General features: G+C 46.3%; 1 pseudogene; it reads left to right on the forward strand.

The window, feature by feature from the left end:
• Window positions 1-19585: 19585 nt before the first annotated feature.
• LOC130855515 (toll-like receptor 12) lies at window positions 19586-22892 on the forward strand (annotated as a pseudogene).
• The last annotated feature ends 394 nt before the right edge of the window (window positions 22893-23286 follow it).

Genomic DNA, 23286 nt, shown 5'->3' on the forward strand with positions numbered 1-23286 from the left:
ATACAAATGAACTTATTTACAAAACAGAAATAGCCTCACCGACATAGAAAACAAACTTATGGTTACCAAAGGGGAAGGGAGGGATAAATTAGGAATTTGGAGTAACATATATATATCACTATATATGAAATAAATAAACAACAAGGACCTACTGTATAGCACAGGGAATGTATATCCGAATCACTTTGCTGTACACCTGAAACTAACACAACATTGTAAATCAACTATATTTCAATAAAAAATAAATTAATTACAAAAAAAGATGTCCCAATGGGTCTGTCTATATTATAAGCAAAAGATTAATCATTGGCATTGGCTGGGCTATGCAGCAGAAATCACCCCACAATCTCAATGGCTGACAGCAACAAAGGTTGATTTCCCATATTACATGACAGCTGCAGGGCAGTTGAGGTTCTGTTCTATGTGTCTTCACATTCTGTGTCTCAGACTGAAGGAGCAGCTCCTATAGCAGTCTAGAGACAGAAGGAAAACAATGCTATGAGTAAACCTTGCAATGGCTCTTAAAGCTTCTGCTGGGATGTAGCATACATCACTTCTACTCATGTTCCATAGACCAAAGGAAGCCAATGGCCCAGGCTGACATCAAGGGAGCAATGAAGTACACTCCCCACTTTCCCCCTCCAAGAGAGGCATTGCAAGTCTCATTGCAATGGGCAGAGACAGATAATCCTCTTACGGAGAGGCCAGCAAATAATTGGAAATAGTAATACAAGATACCACAAGAGCCTAAAGTGAAAAACATGCATTTATATCAGGTAGGTGCTGTTATTAATCCCATTATGCAGATGAGAAAACTGAGGCTGAGAGAGGATAGGGGCCACACAGTCATACAGTCTTACACTTTCTCTTAGAACTGTAAATTTCTGAGAAGTTCATCTCAGTTTTTCTGCTATGGGTCACATTGTTGTTCATAAATCTGGTAGATAGTCTAGAATACCCTCTGCCTTCTATAGTCTATTCTTAGAAGTTAAGCTTAGGAGTCTGTGAAGACCTCTTAAGCTTAGCATGTAGAAAAAGAGGAAAAGGCTGCAGATTATAAAGTTAGGAGATTTGGGGGCTAGTCCAGGGCTCTGCTACTAAATCACTGTTCAACTCCAGAAAGTCATTTAACTTCTCTGGGTCTCAGTCATCTGTGCACGAAACAGTGTGCAATTAAGAAGGTTAATCTGGCTCTAGGATGCTAATATCTAATTTCACTATTCCCAGTAGAACTTCAGGGGTCCCTATTAAGAAGCCCTGATCTTTATTTAGAAACTACCTTCAAAGATTCCCATCTGTGTTCATTCACTTGTTCATTTGTTTCTTCATCTACCCATCCATCCATCCATTCACTCATTCATTTATCAAAGGTTTATGGCATATCCTCTGTGCCAGGCTCTGCTCTAGGCGCTGGGGGTGCAGAGATGAATCAGATCTAGTCTCTTGTGTCTAGGAGTTCACAGTCTATTAGAGGAGACAGATGGAGATACAGTAGTGGTAAAACCTACCATAAGTGGTCCTAATTACACAACAGGGTGGGCAGAGCTGTAAAGGAGGTATACACAGCTGCTGTACCAGGCCCAGGAGGAAGGAGCTTCCTCAGCCTGGGTGTGGTGCCAACCATGGGGGGAGAAGAGCGGCAGAGAGGTGAACATGATGTGTTCAGATGGGGGCCTGTGGGACACGTGGGAAGGGAAGGGGCGTCCAGCAGGCCATCAGATAGCTGCATCTGGGGCTGGGGGAGCTGTAGGATCAGGATGAGGACTAGGGGGTCATTCACAAGTGGCTGGTCCATATGAGATTGTGATTTTCCTTTTGTACACAGTCCTTGAACTCCCAGCAGCCTGACCTCACAGGGTGGCCACACACAGCAACATTTCCTGGGGAGGGTCCTGCAGGGGGTTGACCTGAGCTGGGTGCAACTGTACAAGTCAGCCCCGATAGCAACACATGTGCAGCACCGATTCCATTTTATGGCCTTGTCTGATGCCGGAACACGTAGAGAGGGCACCGGGTCATCCTCGGTGCAGCAGGAACATAAATCAGGCAACACCCTCCTTCCTGAGGCCCTGGCCTGAATACGGGGCCTGCCCAGCTCTAACTGGGATCAATTGCAGGCCATTCCTCTGCCTGCCCGTGCTCACATCCACAGACCTGTGTGGGCCAGGCCCAGGAGGCCCTGAGGGACACAGCTCTCAGGTTGTGTCCGTGACAAGACACAGAGCTCTGACATGGACAGGGCACAGGACAGAGAGCCATTTGCCTGAGTGAAGAAGGTAACAGCAATGTGAGACTAGAACAGCAATCTCCACCTTCATTAAATGCTATGCAGTATTGCTAAGCATTTTACGTGCATCCTGTCATTCTAACCTCGCAATGACCTTCTGAGGCAGGTTCTATTGCTGACCTCATTTTACAGATGAGGAAACTGAGGCTTAGTGATTGAATGACTTGATCAGCAAGATTGAAGGCCACCCACTTAGGAGGCGGTAGAGCCCTGACTTGAAACACAAGCCTGGGGAATTCCCTGGTGGTCCAGTGGTTAGGGCTCCACGCTTTCATTTCAGAGGTCCTGGGTTCAATCCCTGATTGGGGAGCTAAGATCCCACAAGCCGAGTGGTGCGGCCAAAAAACAAACAAACCAACAAACCAACAAACCCCCGAGTCTGTCTGCTCCGGAAGATGAGTTCTAAAGAATGGCAGAGAGAGCTGGCCTAGGCAGCCTGTCCTTTGAAGTCGTATAGGCTTGGATTTAAATCTTGGTTCTGCCATGTCTTAACTGTGTGATCTAAAGCAAGTCACTAAACTTCTGTAGCCTCAGTTTCCTCATCTGTAAAATAGGGAAAATAGAACCTACCTTGTGACATTGTTATGAAGATTAAGAATAACTCATGTAAAGTATATACAAAAGCCTCATAAGGTGGTAGTGTTGTTCTCATCACCACCATCCTCATCCTTGCCTCTTTTTTTTTTTATAGTAAGTTTTCAGCTATAGATTTCTTTCATTTCCAAACAATTTTACCATCTCTTATTCATTTTATATTACTGCTTTTTTACATTTACATAAGTAATAAAATGAATCTTAGTAAACTTACTACCATCTCAAGAACTGAAATATTACCAACAATTTTTTGTTTTTTGTTTTCCATTTTTTTAAGATAATCTTTTTTTCTTTAAGAACTTTTGTTGAAATACAATTGACATGCAATAAACCGCATACATTTAAAGTGTACAATTTGATATTTTTTTCTTATTAGTAACGTCTATATGGCAATCCCAATCTCCCAATTCATTCCCCAAGCCCCCCTGCCCCCGCACGTTCCCCCCTTGGTGCCCATATGTTTGTTCTCTCCATCTGTGTCTCTGTTGCTGCCTTGCAAACTGGTTGATTTGTACCGTTTTTCTATATTCTGCATATATATGTTAATATACCATATTTGTTTTTCTCTTTCTGACTCACGTCACTCTGTATGACAGTCTCTAGGTCCATCCATGTCTCTACAAATGTCCCAGTTTCATTTCTTCTTACAGCTCATCCTTGCTTCTTACCTTTGTTCACCACGCTCAGGTAGATGGAAGAGTGTGTGCAGAAGCCTGCAAGCGTGAGACAAGCAGCACACTTGGAGACCTGAAAGGGATCTGCTACGGCTGAAAGTGAAGGGAGGGGTGAAGGAACTGACAGTTGAGGTTGAAAAAGTAGATAGAGGCTGGATTATGCAAAGTTGCCTTTGAAACCATAATAAGGATTTAGGGCTTTATTCTGAGGTCAGTTAGAAGCTACTGAAGAATTATAAGCAGGTAGAGGAGTGACATATTTTACTTCGTTTCTCAGAGAGTTGCTTTAGGCTGTCTTTAGGGAGATACTTTATTCTCTCTAGTACCCCAGTGCCTGCAATACAACAGTGCCTAGGACATAGTAGGTATTCAAAAATATTTGTTGAATAGGGAGCAGATGTGTGGTTGCCAAGGGGGAAGTGGGGTCGGGGAGGGATGGACTGGGAGTTTGGGATTAGCAGATGCAAACTATTATATACATAAGTGAATCACATGGCTGTATAACAGAAACTAACACAACATTGTAAATCAACTATACTTCAATAAAATAAATTTTAGAAATTTGTTGAATAAGTTTACCCAAAGTTACTATTTTATCCAGGCCTGCTTGAATATGAGAAACAGGTGTGCACTCTTGCTAGCCCAGGGAAAGAGGATGTATTTTAGGGGTAATAGTAGATGCTGTCTAGGGAAAGCCAAGAGCAGAGCCTGGAACAGAAAGAGAATCCTGGATCCACATGGCTGTGTGTCCTCAGCAGACAGGAAGCAGAGGTCCTCACAGGTACAGTCTGCCTATGCCTCACATTCTTGCTTCTTCCCGACCTACTGGCACCTCGCATCCTGAGCTTTGGCACACGGTCCATTGTAGCCTCAGTGGCTCCCTCTACACTGTGAAATTTCCATCTTAGATCCTTTTGATAAGTGACTCATTATTTGTTTCTTATTTCAAAAGCTAAAGGAGAGAATCTGATTGGTCTAAGCTCACCGTTTCATGCAGCATGAGTCTGAATGAGGGAAGCGTGAATACCTGAATAAAGTCAGGATTCTGTGAGATTAAAAAGAAGGGATGGGAGGGTGGGAGGGAGTCGCAGGAGGGAGGGCATATGGAGATATATGTATAAATACAGCTGATTCACTTTGGTGTACAGAAAAAAACTGCCACAAGAGGGTAAAGCAATTATATTCCAATAAAGAGCTTAAAAAAAAAAGAAAGAGAGAGAAAAGAAGGGACGGGAGCTAGTTGCTGGGAAGACAGTCAATAATGACCCCCACGTTACACAAACAATGGTTTCACCACAAGTCGTGAGGTATGCTTTGAAGGAGAAGGACAGGGTGTTATGAGACAGACTTAAATTAGATTGGGGGTGGGGAGGTTTTAGAAGGTCCATGGATTGCCTGCTCTTGAGTCAATGCTATATTACTCAGAGTACGGGCCAAACTGCTATAACAAAAAGTTCCAAAATACAACAGCTTAAATGAGATATGTTTATTTTTCTTACATGAAAAGCCCAGATCTGAGTAGTCCATGGCTGGCAGGGCCAGATACATGTCAAAGAGTCATCTGGGACACAGGTGGGTGGGTGGATGCTACTATCTTTAAAATGAGACTCCCATTGCTGGGTTCACAGAGCCTAGGGTAAGACCGAGAAGTTGACGCATAACTTCTGCTCACATCCTGTTGACAAGAACTCATAGGGCAACTCCTAACTGTGGGGTGAGGAGGCCGCTGGGGAATGGAGAGTCCAGCGGGGCAGCCTTGTTCTCTGTTACAACCCTGGAGGGGGAGGGCTGGTGTTAAAAAAAAAAAAAGAGGGAAAGAAGCTCACTAGGGACAATTCAGAGTCTCTGCTTCAGGTACCCGGCCTTTGAGGGAGGAGATGGAAGCCTCAAGTGGTACTAAATAGTTAAATGCAGCAGGAAAAGCCAGTAAGATTTGGCATTTGAGAACTTTGTATGGTCCCAGAAGGGCAGAATTGAGGATGAGAAGTGAGGTTATGGAGTTAGAAGTATAAGACAACTTTTTTCAGTAACCTGGAGGAGAAGGGAAGAAAAGAGATGCAGAAATACACCTGGCCCTCTGTATCTGCAGCTTCTGCATCCGTGGATACAGAGGACCAACTGAATTACGCCATTTCAAGTAAAGAACTTGAGCATCCCTGGAGTTTGATATAGGTGGGGGATGGGCGGGCATCCCTGAAACCAATTCCCTTTGGATATCAAGGGATGACTGTAGCCAAAGCTAAAATAAAGAAGAACTTTTTTTTTAATTGGGAGAACTTTGATAATATTTACAAGTGGAAAATATTTTAAATAGTAGAGGAGAGTTTGAAGATGCGGGAAAGAGGAGGTAGCATCCTGTACTAGGTAGTGGCAGCTCTGAGAGGGGCTGGGAGGGGCTGGGACCGAGAACAAAGATGCAAAGACGAACCTTGAGGAGAAAGAGAAACAATTTCTTCTGAGATGAGCGGAAGGCGGTGAGGATGAATGGGGAAGTGGTTGTACCAGTGGGTGTGGGGTGGGGGTGGAGTCCAGCAGCCCCTGCCTTCCTGGCTCCATTTTCTCAGTAAACCAGTGGGAGGGTGTTCCTGGTGCAGAGGAGTTGGAAACAACTCCTGCAATGGGAGCATCTTCCCAAGTGACGTCCAGGGCAGAGCGGAGGAGGCAGCCTGAGCAGCGGCCTTGACCAATGCATAAGCTTGCCTGAGACAACACTGGGACTCCCAGAGATGCTAAGGGCAAAGTAATCTTGTGATGACTCTGAGCCCGGCAGTTATCCAGGTTAGGGATGGTGAAGTACTGAGCTAGCAGAATATGTGTCCAAATGACTTTGTGTCCTCCTTTTACCCTGCAGGCTGGTGAGGCCCCTGGGTGTCCAGGTCATGTCTATAACACAAAGGGAAGAGGCCATTCTCCTCTGTTCTGCCTCCCACCACTACATATCATCTAGGGAGCTCAGGATGCTGCTGGGTCTGGGGGCCACAGAAAGGTCCAGGCACCAGATCAAAATATAAGAAGTGACAAAAGCCCAATGTTTTCATTTATTCACCCAACAAATGAGAGCCTGCTGTATAGGCCATGCCCAGCAATCAGGCAGGGGGCAGTGGCATTGCTCAGGTCCCCGGCAGCATGGCTGCAAGCATCGCAGACAACAGCTGGATCTGGCAGGAGCAGCTGTGTAAATCCGGATAGAAAGGATGGGTCAGCTTGGCAGAGGAGTGTGGCGAGGGCTGAAGTCAGCAAGGTGGCAGTGCTGCCGTGGGAACAGACTCATTCTTGAACATAAGTGAAGTATGTCCTAGGAACCAATAGAACTTGGTGGGGATGCTTTGTAGGGATCTGGAAGTATTCTGATCACTCAAAACCACTTTCACAAATGCACACAGATCCTTGCCTCTCTTCCCTCTCCATCAGCAGCTGGGTTCCAGCAGCTGGTAGAGGCATCCTTCCAACTCACTCTTTCATCCTCTGGGACTTCATTGCCGAGAGGGAGTGGGTCCAGCATATTTCTAGGAAGTGACCCCCACACCTTCCCAGAATTGGGAAGAAGCTCTTCCCCACAGGAAGATTTTGGATCCCGCCTTGGATAAGGTTAGGGGAAGTAAGCCCCTGAAAGAGGGAACGAGGCATCTGGGAGTCAAGGTTCCTGGGGTCCAGAAAAGAAAAGATAGTTCAGAAAGAGGAACAGTATGAGAAAAGCACAGAATTGTAGTTGGAGACAGCACATTGAAGGAGTTCTATGGGGTGGTAGCAAAAGAGGCACCTGGTAGAGCATGGGGCTGGAGAGGAAGCGAGGGACCAGATTATGCGGCAAGATGTCACATGCAGTGTTACCTGCCACTGGAAAGAGTCAGAGCCTGGCCTGACATGACAGCCACCTAGAAGGACTTGTCACTGGAGTCATGAGATGTGTAGTAGCTTGGGATGTCTACTGACTAGTGATCCATCTGTAGATGGCTTTCCAGCATACACAATGTTTTGCACGATTTCCTAGTGTTGTAACTATCTATTGCTGTGTAACATACCAACCCCAAACAGCAACACTGACTTTGCTCACAGACCTGCAGTTTGGGCGGGGCCCGGCAGGAGCAGCTCTCGTTGCTCCACTTGGCATCAGCTGGGACAGCTGGGATCCTCTGAGGGCTCTGTCACTCACATCTCTGGCAGTGCATGCTGGGACCTCAGCAGAGGCTGTGAGTTGGAAGCCCTCCATGACCTCTGCTCATGACCTGGGAGTTTTCACAACATCATGTCTGGGTTCCAAGGGTGAGTGTCCTCAGAGTACAAGCCAGGCGGAAGCTTTGCTAACTTCGCCTTGGGAGTCAGATTCCATTACTTCCTCTGCACGCTACTTGTGAGCAGCTGGTCTGCCCAAGTGCAAAGGGAGAGGACAGCTCTGGTTAGGAGGAAGGTCAGAAAATTGTGGACATGTTTTTAAAATACCACACCCTGGAAGTCGGTCTAATTAGGTGTACATTCCAGAGACTCTGGGTAACTTGCCAAGATCAGCCAGCCACCAAGAGACAGAACCAGGTTTAACCATGTGATACTTATGCACACAGATCAAGTGCCTTCTACACCTAGCACTTTACATCATTTGATGACGTCACTAGGATATATAATGGTCATTTTTAACTTATTTCCAAAGTCGAATTCCTAAGTTTCCTAAACCTGTTCTCCCATAGTTTTGGCATCATCTCTCATTTCTCTTTCTCCGACATCCCAATGTCAATGTTTTAAGTTCTGTCTTCAACATACATCCAGAATCTACCCATGTTTTTCCCTATGGTGGTCCAAGGCAACATGACCTCTCACCTAAGTTTACTGCAATAGCTCTTTGCTTGTTTTTATGCTCTGGTCTCATCCACAGAAAGCCCTAACCATTCTGCTCTCATTTATAGCAGCCTCAATTATTCTTTCATAGTATAAATCAGATTATGTCACTCTTCTTCTGAAAGCCCTGTAATGACCCTGCATCTCACTCAGAGTAGCCAAAGTCCTTACACTGACCTCTCTGACCTCATCTCCTACAAACTCTCCTGGCTTGTTCCACCTCAGTCTCCTTGGCCTCTTGGCTTTTCTTCTAACAGGCCAGGCATGCTCCCACACCAGGCCTTTGCACTCGCTTTTCCTTCTGCCTGCAGTGCCTCTCACCAGGGAGATGCATGTGCTTCCAGCTTGTGCTTAGATGTCACCTCCTTAGAGAGGTCTTCCTGGACCATCCTATTTAAAACTGCAGCTGCCTCCTCACCCCTGCTACTCTCCAATCCCCTTTACTGTTTTATGTTTCTCCCTAGAACTCATTATTATAATACATACTATATATTTATTTTTTTAGATACATTTATTTATTTATTTTTTTGCTGCTTTGGGTCTTCGTTGTTGCATGTGGGCTTTCTCTAGTGGCGAGCGGGGACTACTTTTCATTGCTGTGCATGGGTTTCTCGCTGCGATGGCTTCTCTTGTCGTGGAGCATGGGCTCTAGGTGCGTGGGCTTCAGTAGTTGTGGCATGTGGGCTCAATAGTTGTGGCACATGGGCTCAATAGTTGTGGCTTGCAGGCTCTAGAGTGCAGGCTTAGTAGTTGTGGCACACGGGCTTAGTTGCTCTGAGGCATGTGGGATCTTCCCTGACCAGGGATGGAACCCGCGTTCCCTGCATTGGGACCTCTGTGCCACCAGGGAAGTCCCTATATATTTGCTTTAAAAAGTATCTTCTGTCTTCCATGAAAAGTAAGCTCCACAGCCCAGGGGTTTTACATGTTTTGTTCAGAGCTTATTCCCCAACACTGAGAACAATGCTTAGCACATAGTAGACTATCACTTGTTGGACGAATAAATGAAAACTACCATTGTGTTTCTGGCAACTTCTCTTTATCTTTGTAAAGGCCATGGTTTGTGTGTTTTGTTGCTCTAGTAATATACTTTTATTACTTCAACATGATCTTGTTTAATCTCAATGATTTGATCTTAAATGCTATTTTGTTTTCTCCTCCTCTTCCGCCTCCTTTTCATTCTTCTTACCAAGTTATGGTCTTTTTCTTCCCCATTGTTGAAAAGACTTCAAAATGTTTCCTTTTGTTTTAGGTTCCAAGTCATGTTATCTGTTAAGAAAATAGGATGGGAGAACAGAATTTCTAGATGGCCTTGGGAAATTGCTTTGTCTCAGGCAAAAAGTTCCTACAGTGGTGACTCATATGCAAAGTCATTAGTATTTCAGCGTTAACTCATTCGTAGTAAAAATACACACACACGCACACACACACAACCTTCCAAGGTGGGGTAGAGCTTACTAGGCAAACGGAACAGCTATTGCGATAGCCCTAGCGTGGAGGTGGGCCTGGCCTTTCTGATGAACAGAGAGAAAGCCAACTGTGGCTGGAAGAGAGAGAGAGAGAGAGAGGAAGAGAGAAAGACAGTTGTGTGTGTGATGGCTGATGATGGCAGAGAGGTAGGCAAGGGCCAGCTCAGGGAGGACATTGTAGGTCAGAGTAAGAAATTAAATTTTTATTCTAAATGTGATGGGAAGCCATGGAAGGGGTTAAGCAGGAGAGTGATGTGACGGGTTTGTATTTCCAAAAGCTTACTCTGGATTCTGCGTGGAAAACGGATTGCAGGGGGCAGGAGTGAAAGCAGAGGGGCAAGTCAGGATGCCATTGCCATCATCTAGGCAGGAGACAATGGCCACGTGATCTTGGAGCCTAGCGATGGAGATGGAGAGAAGCGGGCAGATTCTGATGTGGCATCCACTGGGCTAGCTGCTGGGGTGGGGGGAGCAAAGAGAAGGATCAGGAATGACTTTCAGGTTTGTAGATTGAGCAACTAAGTGGGTGGTGTCCTGCTATGTACTGAAACATCCTCCGGAGTGGAAAAACTTTGAGGGGAGTTGATTGGGGCAGGCAGGGCAGGGCAGGGCAGGGAATCAGGAGTTTGTTTTGGCTAAGTTGTTTCAATTGCCTGTTTGACCTCCAAGTGAAGATGACAAATAGGCAATTGGATATAAGAGTCTGGAGCTGGAGGGAGAAGTCAGCAGTGGTGATACAGATTTGTAAACTCCTTTGCAAATAGATGATATTTAAAAGCTGTGAGACTGGATGAAATCATGTAGAGAGAGAGGACAGAGGAGAGAAGGGAGCTTGGGGGTCCCTGGGAACAGTCCCTTGTTAGACAAGACTGCATGAGAAACAGGGGCCTGGGGAGAGCAGGTCTCCCAGGGCTGCGGGTCCAGACCGGGGGTCCACTGGAGCAGACAGAGGTGATAAGTGACAACCATATGAATTGGTGGAACATGTGAGAATTCTCAGAGAGCCTTGGGAAAGGGAACTCTGTAAGAGACCGGATTTCCTGAAGTCTTGCAGATTGAGGGTTCAGTTTATTGCTACTTATGCATTAAAAGGAAGAGTGACCTGCCAGCCGGAGAAACAAGAGGATCACTCCTCTTTTCATGGGCTTGTCACTCCCACTTACCATAAGCCTCCCAAGGGCAGGTGCCCTGCCTCCTTTGCCCGGCTCAGAATAGCTGTGACTTGAATGAGGGAATAGAATGAATGTCTTACAGGCCTTGTACAAATTGTCTAAAAAGGAGACTGTCTAAATAATGAGATCTGCAGGCCAACAGGGAAGGGGACACTGAGAAACCAGGACCGAGGGCTCCTTACAGCCCAACCTGCAAGCCTTCTTTGGGCATGGAAAAGTGGCACGCTTTGCTGCTTCCCCAAGTGGGAGAATATTTGCTTCCCTCTCCAGAATAGGGGAGAAACCCATTCATCCCCAGGCAGAGCATCCTGCAGGCTCACAACATAGACAGGGAACATATGGAGTGGGATTTCTCAGAAGTCCCCAGGGAAGGAAGATGGTGGCTTCTCCTCCCTCTGAGCTCCCACAGTGGATCCTGGTGGTTGGGCAGGAGAGTGGTGGGGGCGGGGGAGGGGAGGAGGGGGAACATCAAAACCAGCAGTGCGGAGGGACCTCGAGCAGATGCAGTTGGTGTTGGGAGTGGTGGGAAGGGAGGCGCGGATCTTCTGCCCCCTCCAAAGCTGGCCTTTGGTTTCATTCAGCCGGGAGTTCCCTTGCGATGAGGTGGCCTCGTCAGCCATGAGAACATAGAGACAGAAATAGCTGTTTAGGAGAAAGCGGAAAGCTGAAGTAGAGATGAGAGAGAAACTTCTGGAAGGTCTCTGCTGGCTCTACTTCCTGACTTCAGGCCTTCCCCAGGCCCAGCTGATTTGGGGTTTCCGTGAAATACCCACACATCCTCTCACCAAATTTAGCTGGGGGTAGTCTGAGTTGATTTCTGTTCCTGAACACAAACAGAACCTCCATGAAGACAACAGAGTAGCCCGGGGCACTCTTGGCCTGGCCTCTTTCACTTCCCCAGAAGGGCTGGTGCTGCGGCAGGACTGCAGGGAGCTCTTCCGCGAAAGTTCTGTCCAGCTGCCCCTGGCTGGATTCCCATTTGTTCTGTGTATCAGTGAAAATATCTCCTCATCCTGTAACCCTTGTTTAGACTCCGCTGTCTGTCCTTGTGGTGTTTGGAATAACAGGAAACAAGGGCATCCTTCACTCAAGGCTGTCTGGGAATTACACCTGAAAACACCAAAGCCACAAAGGCAATAACAACAAAGGAATCACAGCCAAACCCCAACTGTCCCCTGGAAACCCAAACGGGGAAGTAATAACTAGGACATTCTCACCTTTTACAGAGGAAGACACTAACTACCCTGGGGACCTTGGATGGGCCACTGCACTTCCTTGGGCCACAGTTCTCCATCTGGTGGGGGTGGGACAGCACACACAAACGGGTCCATTAGGATGAAAAGAGAGCACAGTGTCTGGCATGTAGTATGTTCTCAACAAATGCTATACACTTTTATTAAAAGGGATTCTGGATAGGCACAAAAAGGGGATTCTGGGAAATAAAACACTTCTGGATTTATATTATTTGAAGTGCTTCTCAGGATGCCTGGCATGTAGGAAGGTGTAAAAAATGGTAATTATCTGCTTAATGTTGGGACAAGAACCCAAGTGAACTCAGGCAAGCCAAAGCCATTTGATTTGGTGGTGGTGGAGCTGGGGGTCAACTCCGTCTTCTTTTTGTTTTCAATTCTAATGATGTTCCCTGAATGTGGTTATGCAATAAAATTGCTGAAAATTTGTTTGATTAAAGATTATAGTTGCTGACCAGTTAACAATCCACAGAGAAGGCGATCACTTGGGTTTGCCAGAAGTCTGTCCTCCAGGAGGACAGGAATGCCTAGGCAGCAGTGGGGAGGAAAAGGAGGTGGTGGAGACCACCACCTGGATGGAGGAAAAGTATGGGGAGAAAGGGTCTGCTGAGTCTGGAGGCAGGGGAGATGGGTGAATAGAGAGAGAAAGGAGAAAGCTTCTCCAGAAAGTGGCCCCCTGATGAGGGCAAAGGCTTTTATTTTATTATTTTATTTTATTTTATTTTATTCTATGTCATGTCACATGATTTCATTTCATTTATTTGTTTGCAAAGCTGGTTCCTCAGTTCTCTTTCTTCCCAGAGCACTTCTCTGGGCAGCCCTGGCCGGATCACAACATGAGAACTTGTCTGACTTCAGCCTGCATCCGTAAACTCCTCACATCCCAGCCCAGGGAAGGGATGGTAAGATCCCTGTCCTGGATGTGTGTGGGGTGCCGTGGGTCAGGAGGATGGTGGGAGGGGTCTTCTGGACTCCAAGAGCTTCACTTCACTTCCCATGGCTGGGAGGGAAGGCCACTTGTCACTAACACTCCATCCCCACTTGGCTCGACCACGAGCCTGGGTGCTGGTCCCAGCTCTGCCGCCTGCCCTCTGCTTGGCCCTGGAAAATCCCCTTCTTCTCTCTGGGTCTCGGTTTCCTCATCTGAAAAGGGAAGTGTGGGACTGAATGAACTCAGAGGGCCTTTCCAGCTTAGTTAGTCTGTAAGTGTTGGAAATCCCTGAATGACTAGGGGAAGGAAAGAGACAGGGCAGGAATCCCAGAGCTTCCGATCAGGCCCCCATTGGGGAATTAGGGTAAAGCAAGTTAATCTTGTTACTGTAACAGAGGGAAACTGAATCAGACCCGTTCTAATAGTTCCTTTTTACCTGAATGCAAATTTTACTCTTCTCACTTTGAAACAGGAAAAAGCCAGGTGAGCAATCACCAAAAGGGTAGAGTCTACAGTTCTGCATTCTAAATGCTCTGGAGTACGTCCTAGGGGGTGACACAGTCAGACACAGATCCAGGGGTCGTGGTGTATTATAACCATCTCTTACGTATCCCTCTCCCACTAGACGGAGAGCCCTCCAGGGGCAGAGGTTATGTCACACAGCTACAGAACAGTAAAAAAAATGTTAGTGGGTTGAGGGGCCTCCTTTTCATCTCTGAATCATGAAGCAGTTGAGAAGTATGCCAAAGAACAAGCTCTCATCTTTCCTACTGTAGAGCTGATATTGGAGACTGTGTCTTAGAGCTGCAGACATCATAGTGAACACTAGCTTTATCCATCCAGTAATAGACAGTGCAAGGAATATGCACATCTCCCCACGTGAGGTCTGTTCTTAGAAAACTTGGTGCATGAAGCAGATGTGAATGTGTACTCCCAAAGGGAAAGGAAAGAGGAAGGCACAGAGCTCCGCACTCTTATATTCTCTCCCAAACTCATCAATAATGTAAGTCCTACTTTTTCCTCTAGGACATGTGTAGGGGTATAACCCCAGGAGGGTTATACTAATGGGTTTCTTTACAGGGAAGGAGTGGTTAAGAAGCATTCTCCCCTAAGCACACAGTTCCAGGCATGTATCATGAACTCAATACGTTTCACATAGGGCAGTGGATATTTATCATCTTTTTGGCTGTCCAGAACCCAAACCTCTTTCTATGCTTCTTTTTAAGGGAAAGAGTTCACCCATCCACAGGGAGGTAGAAACTGCTTCTCAATAAAGAAGATAAAAATACCAGAGACTTGCATTCTTAACCTCCCTTGAACTGTAGTATAGACTCATGGACGAGAATTTACCAATCAGATAAATCTGATTTTAAATCATAAGACAGTGACATTAAAAAGTAGGGAAAGAGCAGAATCCCTTTTTGGTAATGGGGTGGACATGAGTCTGGTTCTCAACCCCCCTGTAAAGAGTCCATGAGTTATCCCAAATCCTTTCCATAAGTTTTTTTTCTGCTTTAATAACTAAAGTCAGTTTCTGTTGCATATAATTAAACCCTGACTGACGCAGAGGTGTTTACAAGGGTGTAGACAACAGACCCTCAGGAAGAGAAGAAGAATCTGAAGATGCATTATTTGGGCCTGTTGGGATCAAGGGCAGTGAAATTCCAGATTTAAGCAATGGGACTCTGACAGATCAGACATACAATGGTGAAACAGCTGGTTAAATGAAAACTTCCAGTCACATAAAATGAAGTGCACATAAAATGAAGGTTCTAAGAGGCTGAGTGGCCATTCTATAGAGCAGTAGGAGGGGCACAGAGACTTCAAAATCATATGCTAATTACTCAGCTCAAGTGTCCACCTAAAAGCTAAGGACTTTCTATGACTGTGATTGAAGGATCTCACATTTCTTGCCGAGGCAGGAACAAGGGGAAGAGGTGTATTACTGGGGCTAACCAGGTCAATCAGTGGGAAGTCAGAACTATAGCAGGTCTGCCCTCCTGGAGTTGGAATCATGGAAGAGTTGTCGTTGGTGGTGGTGGTGCAACCAAAGCAGAGAAGGAGAGGGAAAATATCCCAGCTCCTCCCTTTCTCCTGCCCTCCAACCTCTCATTCACACAGAAGTCAGAAAACATACCTTACTTATAACAGTTTACCTATGGTATGGAACAGAGGAGGAGAAGGAGAGGAATGGATCTGAGAAACAGGTTCAGACATGATACAGATAGAAAGCCATCATTTCCACAGTCTAGAGATGTATAACCACTGTCAGAATCCAGTGTACCTAGAAGGCAATTACAAAATCGAACTCAAGAGGAGAGGCAAATAAAGGTAAAGCTTTGCTGATTTGTATTGGCAAAAGCTAAAGAATACATATGGAAATAGACCCAGAGAGTGCTTGCTAGAGCCAGGAGGGAGCAACATCATTTTAGGTTGGACTGAATTTATTTGTGTGGATGCATTTACCAGAGATTATTATTTCAGTTGGCTAGCTTGAGTAGCCAGAAGAATTCCAATTGTTTGCTTGGTTGATTGGCTGAATCTTGGACTAAACAGTGGTCTGCTAAATAAAGTTAAGGTGTCATAAATTCCTTGGTATAAAAGAGAGTTTGGAGAAGGGATAGAGAGGGGAGATTGGAATACAGAGGACATGTCCATGTTCAATGTTTTCTCCATCCACTAACTGTATTTCTAGAATGGTCCCAGAAGACAATCCTGTTTTGAAAGTGTTGAGAAATACATTCGTGAGAGAAACATTGTCATCTTTGAAAAGCGCTATCATGGCTATTCCCTGAAGACTGAGGATAGTCACGGGATGCTGCAGTTGAAATGGGCTCCCTGATTTCAGTAGGACCACCAGGGTGCTGCAGTGGCAGACTCCAAGCAGGAGCACTAAAGGCAAGGTGGGCATGGTTACCAGATAGGCACTGGAAAGGAATTTAGATGCCAGATGAATAATAAATATCCACTGCTACTACTTCTTTGCCTGCCCATTGACATAACTTCTTTTCCCAATACTTACAATTCAAAATAAAGCTTCCACCAACTATAACACAATCAACCATTTAAAAAAAATTGGTAATGTATTCCAATCATCTTCAAAGGATTCAACCTAAATCTTCTCAGTAACTGTATTCAGCTGCACATCCACAATCTGTGGGTGATGGTCAACCCTCTGATAACTGCTATATTGTCTAAACATTCTATAATCCGAGCAACAAATTGTAAAATTAACCACCACCAATACACTACTAAGTAATAATGAAGGAAAGGAAAGAAGAGAAAAATCAGTTTAAAATAGTTAAAATGACTGCATTTTATTGAACCTAAGGATAAGTTGTAAAACACACCGTTATTTTGTGTACGAGGGTGCATCTGTAGAATTTCTACAGCCAGAGTGTGGATAGTTTTGGACTCACCCTCATACCATTAAGGAAAATGATCCATGAAATGATGGCGCGATGCTTTCTCATCCCTTATGATTTAGAGCTATTTTATATTTATTTAATGTAGATACAGATTTTTATTTTATATAACTTTATGCATGCAAAAAATTAAAATATAAGAAAAATATATTGATTATGGTATTTCTCAGACTTCTTCATATTTATAGTCCTACTCTGAATTCCTCTCACGTTATTTCTCCAGCAAAGACTATGTGCCCTGCTGCTTTCTTTCCATGCTTTTTTCTGAACATCCAATAACTTTTCATTTCAGTGTGGAGTGATAGTATAATATTTTGGAAGGCATTTTAAAGGACAATTAAAGTAAAATGAGTATTATCAACAATATCCATAACTCAACTGAAGTTATAATAATATGCATGGCTATGGCTGAGTTATTACTATACGTGTATAGTAACTATACCATGAATGTTGCCTGGTTACCAGCAACAGCAAGGTAATCAATGTTAGGACGCAGCCTTATTTCAAAGGTGTCAAAAACATGAAAAAAAGTGAGCATCTTAGAATAGGTGAAATACAATAGTTAATGTAAAATGCACATGACCCCACATGGAAGAAAATACAGATCTATAGTTACAGTTCCTTTTTTCCGGTGGTATATTTTGTTTCAACAATACTTCTGTTCTCCATTAACCCTTTCACGTTCTGTTTAGCTTAATCCAGCACCTCAACTCTTGTTGTTAGTTTGCTTGTTTGTTCTATCCAGGAGGGAAACCAAAATCTTCATTCTTGAGGAACTTGAGTCATTGGTGGTTCTACCAACATAGGATTATTGTAGTGGCAATTCTTGTCTTTTTTCCTGTTTATGTAGTGGGTTACTTTATGTAATTTCCTTTAACTACCCATGAGATTTTCTCTTTATCAATTATTTTCAACATTTTGAGGATGACATTCTTAGTATGGTTCTCTTTGTGTTCCTCTTCCTTAGGGTTTCTTGAAATTCATGGCATAATGGGTTTATAGTTTTCATTACATTTGGAAGAATTTTGATTGTTTCTCCATACTCCCTGCCTCCTGCTTTTTCCCTTGGGACTCCAGTTACACATATGTTAGACTGTTTGATATTTTCCTACAGGTCATTGAGATTTTGTTCCTTTTCCTCTGACTTTATCTTTCTGTATTTCACTTAGGCTAGTTCCTATTTCCAGGTCTTCAAGTTCACAGATTATTTTCTTCTTGGTGTGGAATATTCTATTAATCCTATCCCATGGACTTTTCATTTCAGATTATGAATTTTTCAGTTCCAGAAGTTCCTTCCTTCTTGTGAGGTCCTCTCAGGTTGGATTTGTGACTCGACTGAATGTCATTGTTTCTCTCAAGGCCACTGACCTTATAAGACTCTCTCTCTTTCCAGTCTCTGGTGACTTCTCCTAGTCCTTATCCCTTCAGTTCTAGCAGTGTTGGTAGCTCCTATGCTTGCTAGCCCTGGGTTCCTACACTGCCCCTTGTAGTATTCCTAAGCCCTGATGACATCTTTGTGATAGCCTCTTTGCATACAAACCTCTTAGAAAAATCCTAATTGAAGGTGCTGTTTCCTGTTGAGATCTTGACTAAGGCACTGGTGTGTTAGAAAGTTTTTACAGTATCTAGTTTCCAGTATCTTTGCTAAACTTTCTTTAGTTTTAATAGTTTGTTTCCAGAAATTCTTGAATTTCCCTTGTAGACAATCATAGCATTGTCCTGGGCAATGCATGTCCCCTCTCTGGGCTTATAAATGGTGATCTTTTTGTTTTTTTTAAAATACTTATAACTTTATTTTCTTTTATTTTTATTTATTTTTCTTTAAGAACTTTTATTGAGATACAATTGACATACAATAAACTGTATATATTTAAACTTATAACTTTATTTTCTGTTCTTTTTCTTTCTTATTCTCCTGGCTAAGGCCTCCATCATTATGTTAAATAGAAGAAACTATAGTTGTCTCATTCCTGTAATGTAATGAAGGTGATGGTTCACCACTAATAATTATACTTATTATATAGATCTGGGGTAGATACCCTTTTATAAGTCAAGGAATTTTTCATCTCTTTGAATTTACTATTTTAAAAAAATCAGGTATTGCATTGTATTGAATGGTTTACAGCATTGTTTGAAATAATCATAATGCTCTTTTCTTTTTCTTGTTCTGTTTTCCCTTGGAGTCTTGGCTCCATCCTAGTAGTGGCACATCAAGGTCAAGGACTCAGAGACTGTTCTTCCTAGCTCCAGCCTGGAAGGGCAGGAATGGAGCCCTGTGGTCCTCTTGGGTAAATTTTGGGCTTCTTGGATGAAGGCATCATTTTGATATATTATTTTGCTCATAAAACATCTGCTTTAAAAAAAAATCCCGATTTATTCAAGACCTCCTTTCTATTAGAGTAAGGAGAGGAAGTAGTAAAGAGTGTTGAGGAGAGAAACCCCATAATTACAGCCATACGTAATCTGCAGCAATCTTATGAAGCAGATATTGGTATGCTTGGCTTCCAGGTGAGGAAACTGAAGCCCAGAGAGGGGACATGCGCTGCCTAGGACAATGGCAGAGAGAGTGCTTACAAACACTGCTTGCTTCCTCACAACAGGGAAGTAAGACCTAGGTCCCACCTCCCACGAGTGTACTTCTGTTTTTCCCTGACCCTTGGATCCTCAGCTCTAAGCATCTCTGAGTCTGGCCCCACTCTCCCAGCACTTCTTCAGTTTGGAAGCATTATGGCTCTCCGATCTTGCTTCCAGATCCTCCTGGGTACACTGAGGGCTGTGTATCCTGTTGGTGTTGGGAGTATTATTGTGTAGGAGTGTGCGCAGGGGGAGGATGGGGGCTGGGTTCCTCTCTGGAAAAGGGAGGGGAGTGGCGGCGGGGGCGGGGGGGGGGAGGGAGGGGGTGGGGTTGGCTATTCTAATTCTGTTTTCTTTGTGGATCAAGCTTGGTGCTGAGATGGGTGGGCACTAGCTGTCGCCTGGTCTGCTCCTGTCCCTTCCTGTGATGGCAGGCTGGATGATTTCCAACTGCCTGGAGGCTGAAGGCTCCTGGCTGCCTCTGGTCTCCCGCTTCTTCCCACTCTGCCCTTTGGACACCAGTCTGCCCCTCCTTGTGCCATGCTCCTTGGTGACCAAACTGACACAGGTCCTGGAGGCTGTGCCCCAGAGTTTAGGGGCTCTTTTTTGCTGGTTCCACTTCCATTCTGTGCCCGGATGCCTTCTCCCACTTGCCTGGGCTCAAGGTCCTAGAGCTGAGTCTGCATCTCATCCAGCTCCTGCCAGGAGCTCTCCACGGCTTGGTACAGCTGCGGTAGCTCTCTTCATAGCCCCTGCATGGATTACCTCTTCCTACCCTCTGATGCCTTTGGCAACCTAAGCTCCCTCCAGCACCTCACTTTCTTGGGCCCCTGCCTAGATGGAAACATGGGTATCCGATTGCCTCCCAGTCTGCGGCGGCTGAGTGTCAAGTATAGCTGCCTTCAGAATGTGGGGGAGAAGGCTGACAACTTCCCAGACCCAGTGCATGGCCCTCCTCTGGCGATGCCTGGCTCTTAGAGATTTGAGCTTATCATTCAACAATTGGCTGCAGGTGGCCAGTCCTGGGGCACTCCAGAGGCTCAAGCTGGGGCCTGCGTCTGGACCACACAAAGATGAAGGCAGCTGTAGTGGTGTGTGACTGACACTGCAGAGCCTGGACACCCTATCCGTGATCAATGCTGACACGGCCGAGCTGCCTCCTGGGGAAGTTGCCCACTTTGAGCTCCAGGAGCTGAATCTGGCATCCACCCTAGTAGGGCACGTAGCTCTGGAGGGCCTGGCTTCCTGCCGAGCTTGGGCCTTAAGAGCAGTGGCTTGACTGACCTGCGAGCAGGTTTCCTGGCTGCCATGCCCAGCCTTCAGAAATTGAACCTGAGTAGCAACCAACTGCGAGTGCCATGCTGGGCACGAATGAGACGGGGCTGTGTCAAGACTGTGGGCCCTGGATCTGTCCAACAATGGGCTGCGTACCCTGTCCAGGTTGGGTTGGGTACCTTCTCAGGTTGCCCCAGCTGTGGGAGCTGCTACTTCAGGGAAACCAGCTGATTTGTCTGGAGGGCCAGGCATCCCAGGGCGTAAGGAGGCTGGAGAAGTTGGACTTGGCCAAGAATTCACTGGTAGTCCTGGGCCAGGGCTTGTTGGCTCCACTGCCTGCAGTGACCGCCCTAAGCCTGCTGGATACCTGCGTGGTGCTGACCCCAGCCTGGGGCTTCCAGGGCCCAGAGCGTCTGCACACCTTGAGCCTGCAGCTCCCCTCTGGCCCTTGGGGTAGTGCTGTTCCTGCGCGTGAGCTTGACCAGCTTGGAGCTTCAGGTGCTCTCAGGCAGGAAGCCTGGGAAGCTGGCTTCTAATGTCTTTCCAGTCTTGCAGACCTTGACGCTAAAAGGCTGGGGACTACAGCTGGGGGCTTGGAATGTTGCTGAGATTGAGACAGGCTGGGACCTGGGACCTGGGACCCTTTGCTGCAGTGCTTGCACCTGGACAAATGTTTCTTCCATCAACAAAATACAAAGAAACTATAAGGGAGTAAAAATAACGGCGAGGGTGCACAATTGGGGCAAATCAGGGACAAGAAGATACAAAAAGACAAAAACCCAACTGCTGCTTCTGAAGAGCTGGGAGCAAAAGCAGGGCACTGCACATGCCTCCTGCACACAATATTGCCACAGGTGTGGGAAAACCACCTAAGCCACCCTTCCGGCCGACCCCTAGACATACAGCTACCCTCACCCCGTGTAAGGAACCAGATTGGCCCTGCTTGGGAGCGAGTAAGCCAGCAAGGGAAGCTGTTACCTGTTCTTGCTTGGGGCCCCAGTAAAGCCCTGTCTGAGTTTCCTGTCTGGCCTTTTATCAGCTTCTGTTGATTAAGGAGGCCAAGAACCTGGTTGGTAACAAGATCTTCCCTGCCCTTCAGCAACTCTCTCTGCTTGGCAATAGCTTTGCAGGCCCTCTGCTCCCAAGACACCTCCGGCTTCTTCCCCAGGCTCCAGTATCTAAGGGTAAAGGGGGACGGGCACAGCTCCAGACCCTGCTGCATCACGGGGCTACCCAGCGTACAGGAGCTGAAGCTGCAGGCACTGCAGTCCCATGCCCGGCCTTGCTGGTGGGTGAGCTGCCCAAGCTTAAGGTGCTGCATCTGGTCAAAATGGGGTTACAGACACTGTCTGCTGCTGCTTTCCAGGGCTTGGGAAGTCTCCAGGCCTTAGAGCTAGACTGGGAGACAGGCTTCGCGCTCCTCTAGAAGCAAAGTCCCCAGATGCCCCAGTACATGTATATTCTGAGTGTGTTCTTGGCCTGTCAGTGTGTTGATGCCTGGGTGGAGCCCTGGCTTGAGTGGTCCCCCAAACATACACGCACACAGAATCACACCAGTTGTGCCAGCCAGAAGCTGGGGACCACCCCAATAATCCCCCTTTCCCCTTCCTCTGGAGCTACTGCCCCAAACTTTGGAGTTGGAACTCTTTTTGGGCAGCTCTGTCCTGCTGCTTCTGCTCATCTCCTTGCCCTTCTTACAGGAAGCCAGGAACTCCTGGATCCTCCATCTCCAGGCCTTGTTCAGGGCTTGGCTTCAGGGTCTGAGGAGTCAGAGGGGTGAGGGCAAGAGCTTCCTTTTTTTTTTTTTTTTTAATTTATTTAAAAAATAGTTATTTATTTGGCTGTGCTGGGTCTTAGTTGCAGCACGTGGGCCCTAGTTCCCAGATCAGGGATCGAACCCAGGACCCCTGCATTGGGAGCACAGAGTCTTAACCACTGGACCACCAGGAAAGTCCTAACAAGAGGTTCCTTTATGACATATTTGTGTCCCACTGAAGGCAAGACCAGAGCTGGGTGATTGGGGAGCTGCTGTCTACTCTGGAGGGCCTCCCTCTGATGGGTTGGGGGCTGTGCTTCTGCCTCCCTGAGTGGGATTTTGAGCCAGGCAAGAACATGGCTGACAAGGTGGCAGAGAGCTTGGCAGGTAGCTGGGTCATGTTCTGCATGCTGAGTTGCCAGACTCTTCACACCCCACGCTACTGCCTGGAGCTCTGCCTGGCTCTCTCCCTCCTGCTGGCTGCCCCCCACCCCCAGGGCTGCTGCTGCTCTTCCTGGAGCCTGTCTCCTGCCACCAGCTGCCCCGCTGCCATAGGCTGGCCTGGCTGCTCCAGAGAGGACACGACTGCGTGTGGCCCAAGGAAGACGAAAGAAAGGATGAGTACTGGGCTTGGCTGGGCAGCAGGCTGGGGTAGCCTGGGTTGGGCTAGAGTGGGTGCATGTGTTTTGGAGGGTGGGGAGAGGAGAAGCAAGCCAGCCTAGCAGGGAGGGAGTGGGTACGTGTGGGTGCATGAGATTGACCTTGGCTTCTGGAGGGAGGTCAGGGTGCCCTGTGCATAGGGAGGATCAACCAGCGGCTTTGCGGGCATAGGCTTTGGGAAGGCTCTGGAGGCTGAATGAGGAAGTTTGGGAGATGGCAAGTGGCAGTGTGGTATATGATGCGATTTCAAGACCTCCAAATCCTCAGTAGACCTACTAAATCCACAAAATTCTTGGCTTAATTGAACTTTTTGTTTCTGATGGAGACCCATATGAGACAGAGGGCAAAGAGGTTGGGGTCATGGAAACTGTAGCCCAGAGGAAATAATG

Source organism: Hippopotamus amphibius, chromosome 1 (genome assembly GCF_030028045.1).
Source record: "Hippopotamus amphibius kiboko isolate mHipAmp2 chromosome 1, mHipAmp2.hap2, whole genome shotgun sequence".
In the NCBI taxonomy this organism is placed as follows: domain Eukaryota; kingdom Metazoa; phylum Chordata; class Mammalia; order Artiodactyla; family Hippopotamidae; genus Hippopotamus; species Hippopotamus amphibius.